The 24,065-nt window shown below is 43.5% G+C and overlaps 1 pseudogene; it reads left to right on the forward strand.

Moving 5' to 3' along the window:
- The first annotated feature begins 6,476 nt into the window (after positions 1–6,476).
- On the forward strand, positions 6,477–6,595 carry LOC133388259 (5S ribosomal RNA; annotated as a pseudogene).
- Positions 6,596–24,065: the final 17,470 nt, after the last annotated feature.

Genomic DNA, 24,065 nt, shown 5'->3' on the forward strand with positions numbered 1-24,065 from the left:
AAATACTGTGTTTGCCCTTGGCATGCAAAGCAGACTCTGCCGCCCTCTCTGGCTACTTTGCTGCATTTGCAGTGTTTTAACTTTTTTGCATCTCAGGGGAAAATGTTTGCTTGGGTGGGTGGGTGGCCCTTAATTGGTGGCAGGGCAGGTGTCCCTTAATTGGTGGCAGGGCAGGGTCCGGGAGGTGGTTGAGTGAGAGAGATTATGGTTGCTGACTGAGAATGTGTGTGTGTGTGGGTTGCACTTGATTTGATGTGCAAAGATCTGAGTAGTGGCCTCTGCCTGCCTCCCTCCCCACGTCCCTTACCGGCGGAGAGACCGCCATTGCTATCTTATGGATAAAAAGAATTATTCTACTACCTCTGTGTGTGTGTGTTTATTTTTAATGTTGTTTTAGGTGGCTGAGTGTGCAGCAGCCAAGGGCAGCACTTTGTAGGCACTCTAGCTTTTTAAAAAGTAACTTCAGTGTAATTGTAGTGATTACTTTTGAGCAATGGTAAAGTAATCAATTCCTTTCAGAACAATTGTAATGGTCATGGTAATTTATTCCTTTTTGGGGCCATGTAACAGTAATTGTAATTTATTCTTTTTAAAAGTAATCTTCCAAGCTCTGCTGGCAGCCAGTGCAATGCTTTCAGGACCAGTGACACATGGTCCCATCGGGGGGGGGGCATTTACCAGCCTAGTAAGTATTTGGGAGTGTGTGGATCATTCCCCTCCCAAATTCCACCCCCCAGCCTTCAAAATAGTCCAGGTGTGCTAGAGATAAGGAAGGAATGTGCTTCAGCTTGTATTTTAATGCATACCTCCTTAAATTGTGCTTCTCAAAACAATAAGCACACTGATAGGCAGCTTCAAAATTCACTTTTCTTCAAATTGTGTGATGCAAATCTCCATCAACCCAAAAAGTTTTACAAAAATGTGTACACTAGGGAAAAGTGTGCATAAAAATGCATATATGTAAAATAACATACAAAATGCATTATATTAGGGGAAATGGCTTGCATAAAATGTTTATATTAGGCAATAGTGCCCACCTTATTGTGTATCAAGATACTGCATGCAAAAATGTGTTTATTCAGAGAAATGTGCCTATTTTAGTCTCCTGCATATTTTAATCTCCATTCCACACCACTTAGGAAGACTTTGAATCGTAAAATCTCAGCTGTCATTGGTACCAGTGGAAACTGGTGGCGACGATGTCATTGGGGCAGTGAAATCCACTCAGGGTTTTAGTCCAAACTTTCAAGGAATTGTCCAAGGTGCTTTCAACTTTCAGCACCTTGGACAGCTCCTTGAAAGTCTGGACTAAAACCCAGAACAGATTCACTGCCACCAGTCTTCACTGATTGGTACTTGACTACATGAAGAAGAAATGCCATCACTATTTCACTGGGGCAGGGCAGGGCAGGGCAGGGGGGAGACATTCAGACAACATTCATTCAAGCAACATACCAAGAATTTGAGGGGTTGTATAGTACATATTTGCCTTATGACCCCCAAATTCAGATCATGGGATATGGTGTCTTTTCCCCTCATTTTGAGCAGAGATGAATGGTAGGAAAATCACTCCTAGTAATAGGAATATCTGTTCTTCCAAGTGATAATTATGTATATCTAGTGCTTAAATATGAATTTTACACTTCTGGGATAAAAACCTTCTGGATAAGTTTGATGATACCAGCAAGAGCCCCTAAACAGGGCCAGCTCAACCAATTGCTGGGAATCACAAGTAGAGAGAGTGCAGTTGCACTCACATCCTGCTTCCAGACTTCCCATAGGCATCCGGTTGGCCACTGTGAGAACAGGATACTGGACTAGATGGGTCTTTGGCCTGACCCTTCCAGCAGGGCTCTTCTTGTGTTCTTATTAGGCAAAATGAGACAAGTGTATCAGAAAGCACATTTGGGGTGCCATTTATTTGTTCATTTATTTTAAAGAGTTTTTACCCCCACCACAAGGTCCTCAGAGTGGCATGCATGAGATAACTTATGAACAATAGCATTTCATTAAAATGGTAAAATGGGCTATTTAACGGAGCAGCATTGAAGAAAGTTTGCTCCTCCTTCTCACAAGACCGTTAGTCCTAGTGGCCCCGGGCAGTGGTGTAGTGGCAAATTTAGATGTGCAGGGGCCCTTCATGACAGTAATGCCATGTCCCCTCACATTTTTGCTCCTTCACTTGTTTGTTTGCTCTCCATCATCATCTCCACAGTCCTTCCCATGCATGCTTTCTCCCACAATAGCAGACATGGTTAGGAGCCAATCAGCATGAAAGGAGAGTGTGTTAGTTACTAAGAAGAGTAGCTGACTCATATCCTTTCACTCTAATGGGCTCCAATCAGCAGGGAAGGACAAGGAAGCACGTTAGAAGGTGCTTCTCAGTGGCCAACACACTCCCCTTTTATGCTGATTGGCTTGTAGGGCACTGGAGACATAGGGACCAGGCCCAGCTGGTGAGAGAACAACACGTTGTGATGATGGTGGTGGCACTTCCTTTTAATCATAAGGGGAACTGAAACCTCTGTTCCCCATTCCTCCTTCCCCAAGGGATGCACCACCCAAAAAGAGGACACGTATTTGCCTAAATTTTGAGTATGCCAATATATATGTATCAATGCAAATATAGTAATGTATGATGAATAGAAACACATTGCATCTCACCATAGTGACGCAGACTGTGGCCTAGTGACTTGTGTGCCTCCTCAGTTTGCTGTCTGGGTTCTGCTAACGCTCGATGGGCACCTTCAAGACACCAGCTCTCCCTCTTCTGGGTTCTTTATCTTTCAATCAGACTTGGATCAGCACAGCTTTAAACAGCAGACAAATAGAGGACTGTAAAGTAGGAGACATGATCACCACTTTCCACAGCCCCAGTTTTCCCCCAACAGACTGAATATCATATTCAGTCTTCATTGGGATGTTTTGGGGTTGCTGTCATTTTTCCCCCTAGACATTTTTCCTACTTCTGCAAACCATGGAGTTCATCTGAGCATGCTGACCCCGCCCCTGGCTCTCAGTAGGCCTGTTTTGGCTACATAGTCATAACTCAGCACCTGAATTCACTATTATATATTTTGATTGAGTAACCTCCCTGGTAGAGTGTGGGAATGCTGTGGACATAACATATCTTGACTTCAGCAAAGCTTTTGACAAAGTGCCCCATGATATTCTGATTAAAAAGCTAGCTAAATGTGGGCTGGATGGAACAACTATCAGGTGGATCCACAGCTGGCTACAGAATCATACTCAAAGAGTGCTTACCAAGGGTACATTCTCAAACTGGGAGGAAGTAATGAGAGGGGTACCACAGGGCTTGGTCCTGGGCCAAGTGCTCTTCAACATTATTATTAATAACTTGGATGAGGAGGTGCAGGGAATTCTTATCAGATTTGCAGATTATACAAAATTTGGAGGGATAGCTAATACCCTAGATGACAGAAAAAATGTCAAACAGATTGTGATAGGTTGGAGCATTGGGCTGTAAAGAACAAAATGGAATTTAACAGGAATAAATGCAACGTTCTACACCTAGGAAAAAGAAACTAATTGCACAGTTATAAGATGGGGGATGCAACAAGGATTACAAGCTGAATATGAGCCAACAATGCAGTGTGGCTGGAAAAAAGACAAATGCTATTTTAGGCTGCATTAACAGAAGTATAGTTTCCAAATCTTGTGAAGTACTAGTTCCCCTCTATTTGGCACTGATTAGAACTCATTTTTCCAGTTCTGGACACTGCACTTTAAGAAGGATGCAGACAAACTGGAAAAGGTTCAGAGGGGAGCAATGAGGATGATCAGGAGACTAGAAACAAAGCCCTATGAGGAGAGACTGAAAGAACTGGGCATGTTTAGTCTTGAGAAGAAAAGAGTGAGGGGAGATATTATAGCACTCGTCAAGTACTTTAAAGGTTGTCACACAGAGGAGGGCTAGGATCTCTTCTCAATCGACTGACTGCAGGACACAGAATAATGGGCTCAATTTACAGGAAGCCAGATTTCAACTGAACATCAGGAAAAACCAGAGCTTGGAAAAGTTACTTTTTTGAACTACAACTCCCATCAGCCCAATCCAGTGGCCATGCTGGCTGGGGCTGATGGGAGTTGTAGTTCAAAAAAGTAACTTTTCCAAGCTCTGGGAAAAACTTCCTGTTAGACCAAGGGAGAACATAAGAACATAAGAACATAAGAAGAGCCTGCTGGATCAGGCCAGTGGCCCATCTAGTCCAGCATCCTGTTCTCACAGTGGCCTACCAGGTGCCTGGGGGAAGCCTGCAAGCAGGACCCGAGTGCAAGAACACTCTCCCCTCCTGAGGCTTCCGGCAACTGGTTTTCAGAAGCATGCTGCCTCTGACTAGGGTGGCACAGCACAGCCATCATGGCTAGTAGCCATTGATAGCCCTGTCCTCCATGAATTTGTCTAATCTTCTTTTAAAGCCATCCAAGCTGGTGGCCATTACTGCATCTTGTGGGAGCAAATTCCATAGTTTAACTATGCGCTGGGTAAAGAAGTACTTCCTTTTGTCTGTCCTGAATCTTCCAACATTCAGCTTCTTCGAATGTCCACGAGTTCTAGTATTATGAGAGAGGGAGAAGAACTTTTCTCTATCCACTTTCTCAATGCCATGCATAATTTTATACACTTCTATCATGTCTCCTCTGACCCGCCTTTTCTCTAAACTAAAAAGCCCCAAATGCTGCAACCTTTCCTCGTAAGGGAGTCGCTCCATCCCCTTGATCATTCTGGTTGCCCTCTTCTGAACCTTTTCCAACTCTATAATATCCTTTCTGAGATGAGGCGACCAGAACTGTACACAGTATTCCAAATGTGGCCGCACCATAGATTTATACAACGGCATTATGATATCGGCTGTTTTATTTTTCAATACCTTTCCTAATTATCCCTAGCATGGAATTTGCCTTTTTCACAGCTGCCGCACACTGGGTCGACATTTTCATCGTGCTGTCCACCACAACCCCGAGGTCTCTCTCCTGGTCGGTCACCGCCAGTTCAGACCCCATGAGCGTATATGTGAAATTAAGATTTTTTGCTCCAATATGCATAATTTTACACTTGTTTATATTGAATTGCATTTGCCATTTTTCCACCCATTCACTCAGTTTGGAGAGATCTTTTTGGAGCTCTTCGCAATCCCTTTTTGTTTTAACAACCCTGAACAATTTAGTGTCATCAGCAAACTCGGCCACTTCACTGCTCACTCCTAATTCTAGGTCATTAATGAACAAGTTGAAAAGTACAGGTCCCAATACCGATCCTTGAGGGACTCCACTTTCTACAGCCCTCCATTGGGAGAACTGTCCGTTTATTCCTACTCTCTGCTTTCTGCTTCTTAACCAATTCCTTATCCACAAGAGGACCTCTCCTCTTATTCCATGACTGCTAAGCTTCCTCAGAAGCCTTTGGTGAGGTACCTTGTCAAACGCTTTTTGAAAGTCTAAGTACACTATGTCCACTGGATCACCTCTATCTATATGCTTGTTGACACTCTCAAAGAATTCTAATAGGTTACTGAGACAGGACTTTCCCTTGCAAAAGCCATGCTGGCTCTGCTTCAGCAAGGCTTGTTCTTCTATGTGCTTAGTTAATCTAGCTTTAATAATACTTTCTACCAGTTTTCCAGGGACAGAAGTTAAGCTAACTGGCCTGTAATTTCCGGGATCCCCTCTGGATCCCTTTTTGAAGATTGGCATTACATTTGCCACTTTCCAGTCCTCAGGCACGGAGGAGGACCCGAGGGACAAGTTACATATTTTAGTTAGCAGATCAGCAATTTCACCTTTGAGTTCTTTGACGTGGTAGGCTCTCTGACACTGGAGGCATTCAAGAGGTAGCTGGACAGCCACCTATCAGGTTTGCTTTAAGTTGGATTCCTTGTTGGACTCAATGGCCTTATAGGCCCCTTCCAACTCTACTATTCTATGATTCTATGATATCTTTTTCTGCTAGGGAGCAGTATTTCTTCACCGCAGCTGCCAAAATGTGTTGAGCACGTAGAGCATAGGAAACTCCCACTGGGAGGAATGGCAGGATATAAATAAATAAATAGCATAGCCTTGTCAGGTATGTTCACTGGTAGCATTTCCTAGTGGGCTGGTCAGCAAACATTTTTACATGTCACAGTTCCCTACCACAGGACTATTGTTTCTTCTTGTTGTTCTACTCTGTGTCAAAAAATGTAGAGGTTAAAGTATTAGACTAGGTCAGCCTTTCCCAACCTTTGGGTCTCCAGATGTTGCTGGACTACAATTCCCATCATCCCTGACCATTGACCATGCTGGATGGAGCTGATGGAAGTCGTAGTGCAACAGCATTTGGGGACCCAAATTTTGGGAAAGGCTGGCCTAGGTATTAGAGATGCCTGGGTTCAAATCCCACTCAGCCATAAAGCTCAATGATAATTTGCTTTAAACTGTTTTTAATATTGTATTTTAGCATGTTGTAAGCCACACTGGCCTATGGCCATACTACCCTGAACATGCCAGATCTCATCTGATCTTGGAAGGTAAGCCGGGTCAGGCCTGGTCAGTGCTTGGATGGGAGACCGCCTGGGAATACCAGGTGCCATAGGCTTAGAGTAATGGTAAACCACCTCTGAATACCTCTTACCATGAAAACCCTATGAATATATCCAAAAAATGTTCATAGGGTCGCCACAAGTTGTAATTGACTTGAAGGCATATCACAATAATAACAAACCCACACTGGGGCCTCATGGTGAAGGGTAGATAATCAACTGAAGTCATCATAATAATCTTGAACCAGTTACACTCTCTTAGCCTAATCTAGGTCACAGGGCTGTTGAGGGGACAAAACTAGGTGGTTATGAATTGAGCATGCTCAGTAGCATTTCAAGTACAGTACTGTAGATATAGGAACATAGGGAGTTGAATCAAACCATTGGTCCATCTAGCTCTGGAGTGTTCACAGACAAGGGACCTTCCTAGTCCTACCTGGAGATACCAGGGATTGAACCTGGGACTTTCTGTTTGAAAAGCAGATGCCCTACCACTGATCTGTTATGTCTGTTCCTAGCATATATGTAAAACTTGCTTCATCAGCCCTCCTCTAAAACAAGGTTGTCACTTTTATTACTAAACCTGCTTACATGCCTTTAACAGCAGGCTTCTGCATGGCAATTTAGCAGGCAAAGCTTTTCCAGGCATGGAGACAAAGTAAGCTATTTAATTTCTGTGCATCAGACTGTTGTTAGAGGCACAAAAGCAGGGCCATTAATTGAGAGTGGAGAATTCTGTGGGCTCTGCTCAGTTTCCCAGGTATGTTCCGTAGTTCAGTCAGTCTTATTAAAACTCCACATGAAATGCAAAAGAAAAATGTGCCTATTTGTGAATTAAGACAGTGACTTTCAAATTTTTCATGAAGAATCATGAAGTTCCTGGAGAGCTGAAGAAGGCTCCAAGCAGTTAGAGATAAAAAGATCTGTCAATTTCGGTTCTCTCACTTTCTCATTTTCCCAGTCTTAAATTCACTTCTCCACAAATCTTACCTTTAAAAAAAGAAAAGAAAAAGAAATTCCCATGAATATTCTTCAACATTCAGTGCAAACTTCTCCTGCTAAACACATTTTTGTATGCTTTTTTGACTAATGTAGAAATTTTTGCATAGTGCATTTTTGTATGTTATGTTCACTAATATATTCATTTTTATGCACATTTTCCTTTAATATATTCATTTTTGCAAACATTGGTTGGAGAACTGCATTGCAAAATTTGGATAATTGCTAATTTCGAAGGATGGCTGTGTTTTGGTTCTCATCTAGTTTTGAAAAGCACAAATTTGAAATATTCAGCTTTAAATGCAAACTGAATCAAATTTCTTCCCCACCCTTACTAGCAGTGTAGAGGTACTGTTATAACAGGCTCAGTCAAGCCAGCAAAAGGCAGGGGGTAGGTAGGAGGCAGACTCAGCTTGCTTTCTTTTTTAAAAAACAAAAAGTAAGCCTTTGTAGAGAGAGAGAAAAGAAAGCAAAATGTGCAGGCACCATTCAGACCAATTGCTTTGTGAGAAATAAGCTTTTCCCCACCTTTCCATGTTTCTAGCCAATAAGTGAAGTCAGAACTGTGATTGACAAGCTCTACAGAGTCATACACACACAAAGGTCCCAGATTGGTTTCAAAATTACCCAGGAATGAAGTCCCTTCTCTAGACAGTGCATGACTCCGTTTTTCTCTAGAGTCAGATAATGGAAAAAGACTGCCTGGTTCATTTTGAAGATTCCCTCCCACCCCGCACCCTCATCTTCCCTAGCAGAGCCATGATTGTTGACCAGAACAAATCACTGAGAAATACAAGCTCGCAACAGGAGTTGATGTTCTTTTTAACTCAAGTTTAATTTCAGGCAAATTAATATTTTAAATTAATATTTTTCCTGTGCATGTAAACACTAAACTACCCTACTAATACAAATGGAATCTATCATTGGGGTATCTCCATTTGGGATTAATATCCCTAATTAGCATATACATAGAAGTGATCATGTTGACATTGTGTACCTGGACTTTCAAAAAGTTGTCAGTAAAGTCCCTCAACAAAGACCCCAAAGTCAATTTAGTAGGCATGGGATGAGGGGACAGGTTCTCGTATTTGATTGATTGATTGATTGATTGATGATTGATTAAATTTATATCCTGCCCTTCCTCCCAGAAGGAGCCCAGGGTGGCAAACAAAAATGCTAAAAGCACTTTAAAACATCTTAAAAACACACAACTTTAAAACATATTGAAACAAAACATCTTAAAAAACATATTTAAAAAAACAGCTTTAAAAACATCTTAAAAAGCAATTCCAACACAGACACAGACTGGGATAAAGTCTCGACTTGAAAGGCTTGTTGAAAGAGGAAAGTCTTCAGTAGGCACCAAAAAGATAATAGAGATGGCGCCTGTCTAATACTCAAGGGGAGGGAATTCCAAAGGGGAGGTGCCACAACGCTAAAGGTCCGCTTCCTATGTTGTGCGGAACAGACCTCCAGATGAGATGGTATCTGCAGGAGGCCCTCACCTATAGAGTGCAATGATCGACTGGGTACATAAGGGGTGAGATAATCTTTCTGGTATCTTATGGATCAGTAACTGGCTGGAAAATGGGAAAGAGAGAGTAGTAATAAAGGGATGATTCTTCCAATGTAGAGATGTAAAAAGCGGGGTTTCCCAAGGGTCAGTATTTTTTACCTCGTTCATAAATGACCTAGGGTCAGGAGTAAGGCTAAGATTGCTGATGACAACAAATTATTAAGGGTGGCAAAATGAAAAAGGGATAGTAAGGAGATAAAAAAGTATCCATGCAAACTGGGTGAAGCGGCACTAAAATGGCAAATGGAATTTAAATGCAAGCAAGTGAAAAGTGATGCACATTAGGACCAAAAATCACAACTTCACATATATGCTAATGTGGTCTGAACTGGCAAGGACTAAGATTTTGCGGTTCATAGTGGATAGTCAACCCAGTGTGTGATAGTTGTGAAAAAGGTGAATTCCATGCTAGGGATCATTAGGAAAGGTGTTGAAAATAAAACTTCCAGTATCATGATGTCATTAGACACATCTACAGTGTGATGACACTTAGAATATTGTGCATACTGTGCATAGTCATGGGGCTTGAGCAACTTCCTTGTGAGGAAAGATTACCTCATTTGGGCTTTTCAGTTTAGATAAAAACAATTTAGGGGGGAACATTACAGAGGTGTTTTTATCTCATCATACTAAAACCCAGAACCATCCAACAAAACTGAATGTTGGAAAATTCAGGATAGACAAAAGAAAGTATTTTGTCACACAGTGCGTAGTTAAACTATGGAACTGGCTTCCACAAGATAAAATGATAGCCACCAACTTCGATGGCTGTAAACAAATTCACAGAGCATAAGGCTATCAATGGTTACTAGCGATGAGGGCCAATGCACTACCTCCAGTATCAGGTTAAATAAGTCCTACAATGTAGTCCTGTAGTGCCAGTGAGGGCTGGTGGCTCTGATGTCCGTGGGGCAGTGAATCCCCTCTGCATTTTAGTCTGAACTTTCAAGGAGCTCCTTGAAAGTTTTGAGTAAAACCCAGAGCAGATTCACTGCCCCATTAACACTGGAGCCACCAGTCTCCACTGTGTGTTGCTATACTAATATTGGGGGGGAGGGGCTCCAAGAGAGTAGTGTATGAAATCAAGTACTTCCTAGACCAGGGGTTGCCAGCTTTTGGGACCAGTTGTCACATTTTGAATTCTGAGAGAGCGCTGTGCTAGATGTTAAAGAATTCCCTTCCCCCCGGCAAATGCAAAATGTGAAAACATTGCAAAAAGTTTTGCAAAGTTCATCAGCAACAAGCTGATGTCTAGGCACTAAGAATTCACTGTATAGTTAACTTACAGTTCAATGGTACACATGTTTAATTCAGATGTAAGTCTGTTTGTGTTTAATGGGGCAAACGTGCAGACAAGTGGGCCCAGGATGGCAGCCCAGGCATTGGGTTAGGACTGGCATTGGAGAAAGCAGGGTTACTGTGCCTTTAACAGTAGTATCTCCATAATCAGGGCCAGTCGGAGATAGCTGTCTTCCTATGGTAAACATGAGACTGTTAGGGTGAGGGAGAGGGAATAGCAACAGTGACTGATTTCTCTGTAATTTTGTGTCATGCCATGACACCCAGCACACCCCATGGCAGCTAGGATGTGTTAGGCCCCAGCACCATGGCAGCCATTTTGTGACTGGCACCCTCAGGAGTTTCTCAAAATGCAAAATGTGCCCCCCCCATCCAAAAAGGTTGGTGGCTGTTGCTCTACAGTTCCCATAATCCTTGACCATTGGCCATGTTGGCTGGGGCTGATGGGAGTTGTAGTCCAGCAACATCTGGGGACCCAAAGGTTGGGAAAGGCTGCTCTAGAGTATGGAATGTGGCCCACCAGGCTTCATTCAGCATTTTCAACAGAGTTAATTAGCTATTACACTCTACCTGGATTTTCGAATGTAAACTTGGAGTGGACTTGCATGCAGGCCTTGGGAGCCAAGCTCATTCAAGTCTGTAGAGAGCACTTTGAAGACATGAAGCACTTAGCAGTGTGTTGTTTGCATCGTTTTCATGCAGCTTGTGCCTGTCACTCAGTGTCTGCATGTAGAGTTTAGCTGAGACAGAGAGGCTCTCTGAAACAAACTGTGCGTGAAAGAGAGACTCTGCAGAATGCCAACATTTGCAATCGCTGTTCTGATATAAGACCTCTCTCTATGTGAATAAAGTTTAAAAGCAATTGGTATAGGATTATAGGGTTTACAGTGTTTTTATTGGCCCAGCTCCTGTGCCTTTAACAACAATCTGATTTTTAAATTGTTGTTGTTGTTGTTTCACTTAGTTGCCAAGTTGGCATGTAGAAATGAAGCTTGTGATAATTTCCCTGGGGTAGAGATCAACAGGGGGGAAAGTTTCATCACACATTGTTGCCACTCTATGAAGAATGAACTAACTCACAGCCTCTCCACCTGTGTTGGAGGACAAATGTCAGGAATTTTGCTGATCGTGTTTCTTTTGGTTGGTGCTTGTGGTATGTAGAAAGCTGTCCTTCTGGTAAAATAATTATAAAGGGGTTATCATGGTGCATTGATTGTCAGCTGTCATGGCAGGTCCAGCGCCAGATGTCAGTCAGGTTGGGCACTGGCTGTGGGCTCAAAAGTGGGAGCCAAAGGTGGGAACATCACAGTCCCCACCAGCCCAGTCATGCTCTGCCACGCCATCACTCACCACCCTCTCTGCTAGGCCTTGGGAACCATTTCAACAGTGGGTGGGTGAGCGATGCCAGGTGTTAATGAGATCAAAGCTTGGCTTCCATCCACAGTGGCTGCCCACCATGTTTAGTTACTAAAGGTGTAGTACCCAAGCCAATAGATGAACTCCATGTTGTATAGATCTACAGGCCCAATAGGACATCTGCAGTCCCAGTGGGAGCAATACGATAGCCACCACCTCCCTGGTGGGAGAGGCCATTGGTGGCACCATGCTGAAAGAACCCCTAAAGTCTGGTGCTGGCCCTGCATCATTGGAACTGTTCCCATTGCTCTGACCTCTGAAGATACCGTCCTTATACATAGTTTGTAGGATCCCTGTACGTAAGCTGCCAGCTCTTGAATTAGCCCCTGTCTCTTTAATAGCGCTTAGGGCTCTAGCAATTAGCTGGTGACGATAGACTTATGTGGAGGACATGGGTGTGGCCAGTTAATTCATGGAGGATTGTACCTGCTGGTCTTGCCCCCAACCTCAGTGCATTCACAGACCTTCTGCTGAGATCCTGTGTGTTTACAAGACTGTGTGCACATAGACTCAGTATCCTACATGCTGCTGTAGGCAAAATGTTGTACGAATGTACAGGGGTCAGGGATTGGATTAGCACCCTGAAATGCTTTCAAAGTCCAAAGATTAAATCCTTATGCATGGGTTCAGGGTTTACTCTATGCCTCTAATAACTTTACTGGCTGATATCTGCATGTGAAGCTTCGGTTAAGGCACAACAGCAAGACAGTCTGCTTTTTCCTGGCCAGCCAACAAGCATACCTACATATTACATGCTACATGGGGACACATTCTAGTATGCTTTCCCAACTGACATGGGGTGCCAGAGAGGCATGTTGCTATTGCCCCTCACTCTGCATAAACTGAGATTTTCACTCTGGACCACTCCCCAATATTGGACTGCTATCCTTCCCCCCCCCAACTCTGCTCCTGTGCCTTTTAACAGCAGCCAGGCCTACAGAACGTGAGCAGGCGAAACTTTTCCTAGCATGGAGATAAAATGACAAAAACTTTTCCTGCTTTTCCTGTATGAATGTTGGGCCTCTGTTAAAGGCATAGGAGCAGAGCCAGGGAAAAAAGGTGGCAATCCTATATCCGGGGGAGGGGGTACCGTTTCAGCCCAAGCATCACATTCTCTCACGGGCAGCCCTTCTAGGGGCCACATACCAGAGGTGGGCGGAGCCAGAGGCAAAAGCAGGTGGAGCAATAGATGGGATTCTTAGCTTTGTACAGTAAGCTATATCCAGTCATGAAAAAGAAAGAGGTTTACACACACACACACACACACACACACACATCTTTCCATCCAGGCAAGGAAGAGGCAGTATCAGAGATGAAAGACACATTCCAGTGACCAAACGCAGTTGCAGCAGCTTCAGCGCATAGCCAGTGAGAGGGTGTGGTCTGGAGAAAGTCCTTGGCTGGATAGAGAGGCCCGGAGGACCACATTCGGCTCCCAGGCCTGAAGTTCCCAAGCCCTGCTATATCCAAAATGCTTCTGTGCCTAAAACCTGCTGGGCTCTCTACCTGGCTGCATCAGAGAAAGGAGTGAAATACCAAGGCCCTTTCCCCTGGTGTGGCTGAGACCAACTGCCATTTGACTCTGCCTCTCCCAGAATAATCTCCTGCAACAGCCATGGTACCTGCTTATCCTCCTCTGCCTTCCTTGTTCTTGCCCCCGTTGTATCTATTAACATGTAAGCCATTTTTAAAAAACAAAACAAAAACAGCGAACCTCCTTGAGTGCATTGGCAGAAAGACAGCCTATGAATATAGAAAGGAAAATGGAAATGGACTGCCTTTGAGTCGATCCCGACTTATGGCGACCCTATGAATAGGGTTTTCATGGTAAGCGGTGTTCAGAGCGGGTTTACCATTGTCTTCCTCTGAGGCTGAGAGGCAGTGACTGGCCCAAGGCCACCCAGTGAGCTTCATGGCTATGTGGGGATTCTTACCCTAGTCTCCCAGGTTGTAGTCCAACACCTTAACCACTACACCACAGGAATCACATAAATAATAGTTTAGGAAGAAAGATGCCTTATACCGGTGCTCTTCAACTTTGGCCCCTAGATGTTGCTGGACTACAACTCCCATAATCCCTTGACCAGTGGTTAAGCTGGCTGGCAATGATGGGAGTTGTAGTCCAAGAATATCTGGGGACCCAAGGTTGAAGAACAGTGCCTTATATGAGGTATAGGGAACCTTTGGCCCTCATTGCTGAACTACAACTCCCATCATCCCTGGCCACTGGCCATGCTTGCTGGGACTGATAGAGGTTGTAGTTGAGCAACACCTGGAGAGCCAAAGATTCTCCACACCTGCCTTGTCTTGAGTCAATCCCATTGGACCATCAAGCTCAGTGTCGTCCATACTGAGTCGCAGTGGCTCTCTAGGGTTTCAGCGAAGGGACACTTCCAGCTCTACCTGGACATGCTGGGGATTGAACCTGGGATCTTCTGCATGCAAAGCAGATACTCTACCACTGAGCTACGACCCTTCCAGCTGCATTTTTTTTTGCCTGTGATAGATTTTCAAGGAACCCCAGTGCTCCTAGCCACACAGTTTGAAAACCACTGGCTCGGTGGAAGGATTTAGCAATAATCTCTTCTAATGTATCGCCTAACTGTGGTCTTCTGTAATCTCCCCCTCGGGCTCCAAACGTTTGGATGGATAGTTGCCATGGACTTTGGTCCAGCTGTTGCTGTTGCCATATGAAATAGAAAGACCTCTGGGGCAAGCTTGCTTTTGCGTTTCAGCATCACTGTATTGTTGTTCTTTCCTTTTTTAAGAAAAGGAAAGCTGATTTGTGTGAGCCGAGTGTAAGCAAGTATTCTCTTGCGAGCACCTATGAATCGTTGACTCTGGCTGGACTACAGCTGTTTGCTCTGCGTGAATTCCCTCTCAAATGACTATTAGCATGACAAGTTTTACCGGTATTGTCAACATCGGTCTCACACCATGAGATCCTGTGAAGAAAAAGGCAAAGCGGGAGAAATAGATTTCTTCAGAGTATTTAAAACAGGTTTCTAATCTGGCAACAAAGGCCCTGAAGCTGTTTCACCACCATCGCCACCACCACCCTACGCAGCCCAACAAAAGTAGCTTTTTCCACCTTCAGTTTTAGCATGTTTGTTGCTACTTCCAAGCCCTTGACAGTGACAATAACAACAAAATCCTTTCCAAGTTCTTTGTATTTCTTCCACCTTCATGGAAGGATAAGGCTATTAATGGCTACCAGTTAGGATGGCTGTGCATTGCCTCGAGAAGTTATTGGACTCCAGCACTACTTGGAATGGCAAATGGTATATCAAGTTTCTAAATAAAAATAAATAAACAAACTCCTGCCAGCCCCAGCCAGCATCACTAATGGTCATGGGTGATGGGACCTGTGGTCCAGCAATGTCTGGAGACCAGCAGATTGAGGAAAGATGAAGTAGATATTTCCCAGTATCTGTCCATGTACGTAAACCCCTCATAGAAGGCCTTTTGCCTGAACTGTGTTGTTTTATTAATAACTATTCCACAGCATCTAGAGATGAGATAACCGAATAGACCACTAATTCATGGATGAACTGGTACTGAATCAGTTGGCTGATGTTAATAGTTGGGGTTTTTTTTTTAAGAACCAGTATGATGCAGTGCATAGAACAGCAGACCACAACTGGGGAAATCTGGGCTTAAAAGCTCACTCAGGGTACAGTGAGATGTGATATGGATGAACTATGAATAGGAATACCCACATTTTTTATCTTTAATTGAATAACAGGCACTCAGGGCATTGGGGTCAGAAGGAGGAGGTTAATAGTTTTTTTTCCCACCAGACCCCAATGAAAATCCTTTCCCCCTCCCTCCATGTTGCTATTTGTCCAACTGGGTAAAACACAGAGGTACCACCTGGGCTTGACCAATCGCTTCACTCACTGAGATCTGGATGCTTGAAATGACCTCAGGATCACAAGGTTGAGGCTCTCACCACAATGATATCTGCAATTTCCTTTTTCAGGTGTTCCATTAGAAGCACGGAGCTGAAGCAGGGATTGCCTCTTCGCTTCTGAAACCCCCATCTCTTTCTACTGCCTGTTGAATGTCTGAAGCGGTCCTCATGTTTCAGTGTGAAAGGAAGAAAAAAAGAAAGGAAGGAAGATTCATCTTGCACCCTCTGAGCCATGACAAGACATGCGGCTAGCTAGCTGACAACTTTTAAAGGAATGTACATGTGGGCATTAAATCAACTTACTAAACGTCTGAAGAACGAGGCTGTTTCTCTGGAGAGTCAACTTGTTACATTATACACCACACTCGAGAGAATAGAGGGCTCAAAAAGAGGAGAAATCCGTGGAACAGACTGAGCCAAGATAATGAATGGAATACAGGAAAAAATGAAGGAAGTTTCTCTCCTCGCTGAGCACATGCAATTCTCATTGACAGCAATGGGAGTTATATGTGCATGTCAAGGGATAATGGACCCGTGAGTATCAGGAAGAGAAGTATCAGATGTCAGGTAAGATACCCAAAATAGAAAGCAAGATACAAGGAGGGGGGAGCTCTGGAAAGTTCTATGAAGCTTGCAATGTGGCCCTGAGAAATGTAAAAATGTGGGAACCAACAGGTTATCTCAACAGGAAATGGGGACATTGAGATTCCATCTGAGCCTCTGTTTCTCTCTAAGACACTCCTCAACTTGGCGTCACAATGTACGGTGACCAAGAGGCCATCGCTGTGTGGGAAAGCACATGCATTTTGTGCAGAAGGTTCTCGCTTCAGCTCCCAACACCTCTTGTTTAAACAGGAGCAGATAGCAGATGATGCCTGGGGAGCTGCTGTCAGTCAGAGTAGCAAGTGCTAGGCTAGATGAGCTGGTACAAAGCAGCTTCCAATGGATTATGGGTAGGCAAGGTTGTGCCCATAATGTCTGATCATTGGCCACTGGCTCGGGCTGATGAGAGCAATTGTCAAATAACGTAGGGAGAGCACCACATTAGCCATCCCTGCAGGAACCATCCCCCTGGATGCACCTATCCATACAGGAGCAAGCTTGAGCCTTCCTGTTTGTCATCACAGTGGTGGTGGTGGGTTCAGCACGGAAAGTAATCAGGTTAGCATCCACACCAAAGGTGTCCCCAAATGCATCCCGTTCCTTCTCCAATATATAGGATAATATAAGTCAGATATGGGGAACCTTTGGCCCTCCAGATCAGGGGTATAATCATCTGGGGTCTCAGGGGGTCTTAGACCCCTTACATTTGGGGGTAGCTGGGTCGCTATGTCTCCAGCATCCTTCAGGCCAATCCACATGAAAGGGGAGTGTGTTAGCCACTGAGAAGAGTCTTCTAACATGCTTCCTGTCCTTTTCTACTGATTGGAGCCAATCAAAGTGAAAAGAGGTGAGTCAGCCACTGAGAAGACTCTTCTCAGTAACTAACACTCCCGTTTCATGCTGATTGGCTCCTGGCAACATCTGCTCTCGTGGGAAAAGGCACACACAGGAAGGAATGAGGAGTGTGGTGATGACGGACAGCAAGCATGCTAGTGAGGGGGCGTGGCTGTGAGGGGGCATGATGTGACTATCATGAAGGGACCCTGCACTTGTGAATTTGCTACTATGCTACTGCTCAAGATGTTGCTGAATTATAGTTCCCATCATCCCCAGGAAGCATAGCCAATGGTCAGGGATTATAGGAATTCTAGTTCAGCAACATCTGGAGGGCCATAAGTTCTCCACATGGGATACAGGAAAGTAAGCGTTACTCTTGAGAGCATTGTTGCTGCAAGGGCGAATTGTTCCCTCCACCTCTAATACTGGTAGCTGAGCCCTTGTAGACAGAATTGTTCAGAGGTCCTTGCAAAAGTTACCCACATACACCCCATCCATCATAATGGCTGGCATCTTCAAGTTACAATGAACTGATGTTGGGCTGCTGAAATATTATTATTCTGACTGAAGCCAAGCAGAGCATTAAAAAAAAAAAACCTGTGGGAGAAGTCAGGATGGACAGAGTGAGTGCAAACACAACATGACACCAATGCATGAACAACAGCAGAAAAATTGTAAGTGGGAAGCAATGATCACACATTTCACCAAGGTCTTTTGATTAAATTTTGTAGCACAGAGACAGTTGTAGTACTTCAGGCTGAAAATTCAAAAGAGCTCTCGAGAAAATGCATTAGTGTCAATCTAGCAACACTATATTTGGATGAGGTGACCACAAACTTGTCAGGGCATGTGGGTCTTGAGCTAAATCTCTCCAGATCTTCTGCTCGGCATCTTGCCCAGGTCAAGAATGTATCCACACAGACCCTTTTTGTGCAGCCAGTGATGTTAACATCACAATTTGCAGGTCAGCTCAATGTGGGTTCCATGGAGATGCAAAATGCAAGCCATGCTCTTCTGAGCCAAATTTTTAATAGATTCCAGTCTTGACTTAAATTATGACATGTCAAAAGCAGAGGAGCTGCTCTCAAAATGCAGAACCAAATAGCAAAATGGTTGGCGACTGGTGAAGTTTTGTTTTTGTTTTCAGCATGATGCCCCTTTGCAGATGGCACGCTATGTGTGTGTATGTGTTTGTGTTAATTCAGGCAATACAGCACATTATATAGTGTTTTGTACAAAATGGGGAAAGTAGCACTCTGATAAGGGGGAAAAACCTTGTTGAAGTTTCTTGGAAGGCAGTATTTTTTTGGGTGGGGAATAGAAGCTGTAAACAGAGAAATGAACAAGAAAAGGTAGTTTAAAATGACTAAAAATCCAATGAATGAATGAACGAATGAATCATTTTATTACAGTCACAGATCACATATTAAAAGAGAAACATAAAAAAGACATTAAAAAACAAGCATACAGGATGGAAGATTTGAAGATTTAGGATACAAGCTACCATAGTTCTGAAAGCCTGTAAACAATTCTTTAAGGAGCGGGTTGACAACATTTTTTCCTGATTTGCATTGAAATAAGGAGAAACGTTGCGACATTAGCAGTGACATAGGATGACACATCACTTAGACAGATCGACACCAAATTAACGAGATTGCCCTTAGACGAAGCAGTTACCAAAGGGGAAATTAACCTCCAATGGCTTTTGCAAGATGAGCCCAACCAGATGAAAAAGAAGATAGGATTCCTACACCTTTAAGAATTTTGGAGAATTTTAGCAGGTGTAGCTTGTCACAGAAGGGACACCTGCTGAAATCCCCTCCACTATGCGATTATTAAAGGTGCAGGAGCCCTGCCCTCTTCTTCATCTGGCCACCCTACCAAACCATGGAAAACTTTTCCTTGTTTGTCTGTTGGTTTTGTTCTCTGCTGTAGGTAGAGAAGAAAAGAACAACAACAAAGCAATCATAATGCCAAAACAGTATTTAAATAACATCCCAGAACAATATAAAGAATCAAATAAGGAACAGATTTGAGGCTTTAAACTTCGCTGACAGAGAACCAGAAAGAACAACTATGGAGTGAAGTCAGAGACATTATCAGGGAAGAATGCAAATAGACAATACCTCTCGTTAAAAAGAGAGAAACACCTCAATGGATGACTGAAGAAACTCTTTAAATGGTTAAAAAGAGAAAGAAAGCAAAAGCAAAAGGAGATAGAAACACAGTTAGAACCCTAAATGCAACAATACAGCAACTAGTACGTAGGGACAAAGAACTATTACAATAGCTATTGTATAGAAATAGAAGAGGGCAACATAAAGGGTAGAACAAGAGCCCTATTCCAAATGATTAGAGAAATTAAAGGGAAGTTCAAAGCAAGAGTAGGGATGTTGAATAAGCAACCGAGGAACACACTTACTGGCCGAGATGAAATAAAAGGAAGATGGAAGCAATACACTGAAGAACTCTATAAAAGAGATGCAAGGATGACAGATTCATTCACGGAGGAACCGTATGATGAAGAACCAGAAATGTTAGAATATGAGGTGAAAGCTGCTCTTAAAATACTTGGAAGAAACAAATCACCAGGAACAGATGGCATACCAACAGAGTTGCTACAAGTTACTAAGACTGAATCTGTCCAAATGTTGACAAAAATGTGTCATCAAATATGGAAAACTAAACAATGGCCCACAGACTGGAAGCTTTCAATATACATCCGAATTCCAATGAAAGGGGATCCTAGGGAATGCAGTAATTATTGAACTATTGCCTTAATATCCCCTGCAAGTAAAATAATGCTCAAGATTCTACAATGAAGACTCTTAATATATAGAGAGCAAGAAATGCCAGATGTCCAAGCTGGATTTAGAAAAGGAAGAGGTACCAGAGAACATATTGCAAATATATGCTGGATAATGGAATGGACCAAGGAATTTCAGAAGAAAATCACCCTGTGCTTTATAGATTACAGCAAAGCCTTTGACTGTGTACATCATGGAAAACTATGGAATGCGCTTAAAAGAAAAGGGGGTGCCACAGCATCTGATTGTCCTGATGTATAACCTATACTCTCTGGACAAGAGGCTACTGTAAGGACAGGATATGGAGAAACCAATTAGTTCCCCATCAGAAGGCTGTGAGACAGGGGTGTATTTTATCATCCTATTTGTTTAATCTATATGCAGAATGCATCATACAGAAAGCGGGATTGGACCAAGATGAAGGAGGTGTGAAAATTGGAGGGAGATATATCAATAATTTAAGATATGCAGATGATACCATACTACTAGCAGAAACCAGTAATGATTTGAAATGAATGCCATTGAAAGTTAAAGAGGAAAGCACAAAAGCAGGACTACAGTTGAACGTCAAGAAGACTAAATTAATGACAACAGAAGATTTATGAAACTTTAAAGTTGACAGAGAGGACATTGAACTTGTCAAGGATTGTCAATACCTTGGCACAGTCATTAACCAAAATGAAGACAATAGTCAAGAAATCAGAAGAAGGCTAGGACTGGGAAGGGCAGCTATGAGAGAACTAGAAAAGATCCTCAAATGCCAAGATGTATCACTAAACATTAAAGTCAGGATCATTCAGACCGTGGTATTCCCGATCTCTGTGTATGTATGTGAAAGTTGGACACTGAAAAAAGATCTATGTCTTCACCCTTGCAAGCCAACTTTAACAGATGGGTGGAACAATCCATCTGTCAATCTCCTGGCATCACTATGACATTGGATGATTAACAGGTGGGCTGTCCCACCCACCTGTCAAAGTTTTCATTGAAACTGCTGCTAAAACAGAAAAACTGTGCTGAGGGCCTGTGTTAGGTGCCTTGCCAGAAAACTCTATAGAACCCTGTTAATAACCAGGTTAGTTATACCAACACCTGCATGAAGCCTGAAGTTTATAGTAAATGTTGAACAGACAATAGAGCGGGGGAAAGTTCTCTCTGGATTTCAAGTTTGGCCAGCCCATGCTGAGGAAATTGCATGTGCCACAAGGACCTCACTATTGGTTAATGTGTCCAGAACAAGGCCCTGTCTGCACCGTACCTTTAAAAGCATTACTGTATCGTTTAAACTGTCATGGTTCTCCCCCCCAAAATCCTGGCATCTGTAGCTAGTTAAGGAGTTGTTAGGAAACCCCTGTTCCCCTCACAGAGTACAATTCCCAGATTTCCTAGGGCTTGCTCATCCGAAGGCTGCAACCCTACCTTCCTGTCCACCAGCTCCCACTCGTAGTACATGCTCTGGTCACCTCTCGTTTAGACTACTGCAATGCGCTCTACGTGGGGTTACCCTTGAAAACAGTCCGGAAATTACAACTGGTACAAAACACGGCGGCTCGTTTACTTACGAATAGCCGCCGTTATGATCATATTACCCCAGTGTTATACAATCTTTTCAAAAAGCGTTTGACAAGGTACCTCACCAAAGGCTTCTGAGGAAGCTTAGCAGTCATGGAATAAGAGGAGAGGTCCTCTTGTGGATAAGGAATTGGTTAAGAAGCAGAAAGCAGAGAGTAGGAATAAACGGACAGTTCTCCCAATGGAAGGCTGTAGAAAGTGGAGTCCCTCAAGGATCAGTATTGGGACCTGTACTTTTCAACTTGTTCATTAATGACCTAGAATTAGGAGTGAGCAGTGAAGTGGCCAAGTTTGCTGATGACACTAAATAGTTCAGGGTTGTTAAAACAAAAAGGGATTGCGAAGAGCTCCAAAAAGACCTCTCCAAACTGAGTGAATGGGCAGAAAAATGGCAAATGCAATTCAATATAAACAAGTGTAAAATTATGCATATTGGAGCAAAAAATCTGAATTTCACATATACGCTCATGGGGTCTGAACTGGTGGTGACCGACCAGGAGAGAGACCTCGGGGTTGTAGTGGACAGCACGATGAAAATGTCGACCCAGTGTGCGGCAGCTGTGAAAAAGGCAAATTCCATGCTAGCGATAATTAGGAAAGGTATTGAAAATAAAACAGCCGATATCATAATGCCGTTGTATAAATCTATGGTGCGGCCGCATGTGGAATACTGTGTACAGTTCTGGTCACCTCATCTCAAAAAGGATATTCTAGAGTTGGAAAAGGTTCAGAAGAGGGCAACCAGAATGATCAAGGGGATGGAGTGACTCCCTTACGAGGAAAGGCTGCAGCATTTGGGGCTTTTTAGTTTAGAGAAAAGGCGGGTCAGAGGAGACATGATAGAAGTGTGTAAAATTATGCATGGCATTGAGAAAGTGGATAGAGAAAAGTTCTTCTCCCTCTCCCATAATACTAGAACTCGCGGACATTCAAAGAAGCTGAATGTTGGAAGATTCAGGACAGACAAAAGGAAGTACTTCTTTACTCAGCGCATAGTTAAACTATGGAATTTGCTCCCACAAGATGCAGTAATGGCCACCAGCTTGGATGGCTTTAAAAGAAGATTAGACAAATTCATGGAGGACAGGGCTATCAATGGCTACTAGCTGTGATGGCTGTGCTCTGCCGCCCTAGTCAGAGGCAGCATGCTTCTGAAAACCAGTTGCCGGAAGCCTCAGGAGGGGAGAGTGTTCTTGCACTCGGGTCCTGCTTGCGGGCTTCCCCCAGGCACCTGGTTGGCCACTGTGAGAACAGGATACTGGACTAGATGGGCCACTGGCCTGATCCAGCAGGCTCTTCTTATGTTCTTATGTTCTTAAGGTGTTGGTATTAACCTTTAAATCCCTATACGGTTTCAGCCCAGTATACCTGAAGGAGCGCCTCCAACGTCATAAAGTGTGCCGCCCTACAAGATCTGCCACTCAGGGCCTTCTCTCGGTTCCGCCGACTAAAGTGGCTAGGTTGGTGAGGACTCGAGAGAGGGCTTTTTCTGTGGCAGGCCCCACGATTTGGAACTCCCTCCCAATGGATCTTCGACATGCCCCTTCCCTAGATATATTTCACCTGGGGCCTGAAAACTTGGCTTTTCCATCAGGCCTTTACGACCTTTGAGACTTCCAAGGTGAACTAGTTCTAGAACTGTAATATGAACAATCTACTAAATACTGTAATTTTTACATTGTACTTTACTGGCTATATTATTTATTGTATTTTATCATGTTTTATTGTACGCCGCCTAGAGTGGCCACTGGCTAGATAGGTGGCCTATAAATTAAAGTTTATTATTATTATTATTATTATTATTGCTAAACCACTCTGAGAATTGTAGTTCTGTGAGGGAAACAGGGCTCTCCTAACAACTCTCAGCAGCCTTATCAAAATATAGTTCCTAGACATCAGGGGTGGGGCAGTCATGACTATTTCAGATGCTGTCAGAGTGCTGTAGCACAGATGGAGGCCCATGTTGGCTTTTTTTTCTTTCACAGGTGCTGAAATGGTTACATGAGTAGAACTCCCCTCCCTCCCAAGTCGGGTTGCAAGAGAGCCACAATGCACAATCTTCTTTGCCTTGCATGCCCCTCAGTTTATTGTCACAATCGCTCATTTTACAGAGCAGACTGAGTGGTGGGTTGTTCTGTACCAACACTTTTAATTTCTTTCAAGAAATCAAATAGGCAAGTTATCCTTCCATCTCTGGCTGCCGCATCCAGATGGTGCCAACGGAAGTGGAATCTTTGCATTTAATATGCAGGGTTTGCTTTTGTTTTTTAAAAAATGCAAATAAATTTAGCTGGGCTGGGGAGGGGTGATAATGATCTGGAGCCCAGCAAGTGTGGAGGGGGGATTTAACCCTTTCCTACCCGCTGCGGTCCTGAGGAATAACACACACACACACACACACACACTGTGAAGCAGAAATCTGCAATAGAGGGAAACTCTCTCATTGACATCCAATGAGGGATTCTTCTCCCCCACCCTGATAATTATCAGAAATTACCACACGG

The sequence above is a fragment of the Rhineura floridana genome, chromosome 6 (assembly GCF_030035675.1).
Source record: "Rhineura floridana isolate rRhiFlo1 chromosome 6, rRhiFlo1.hap2, whole genome shotgun sequence".
NCBI lineage: Eukaryota > Metazoa > Chordata > Lepidosauria > Squamata > Rhineuridae > Rhineura > Rhineura floridana.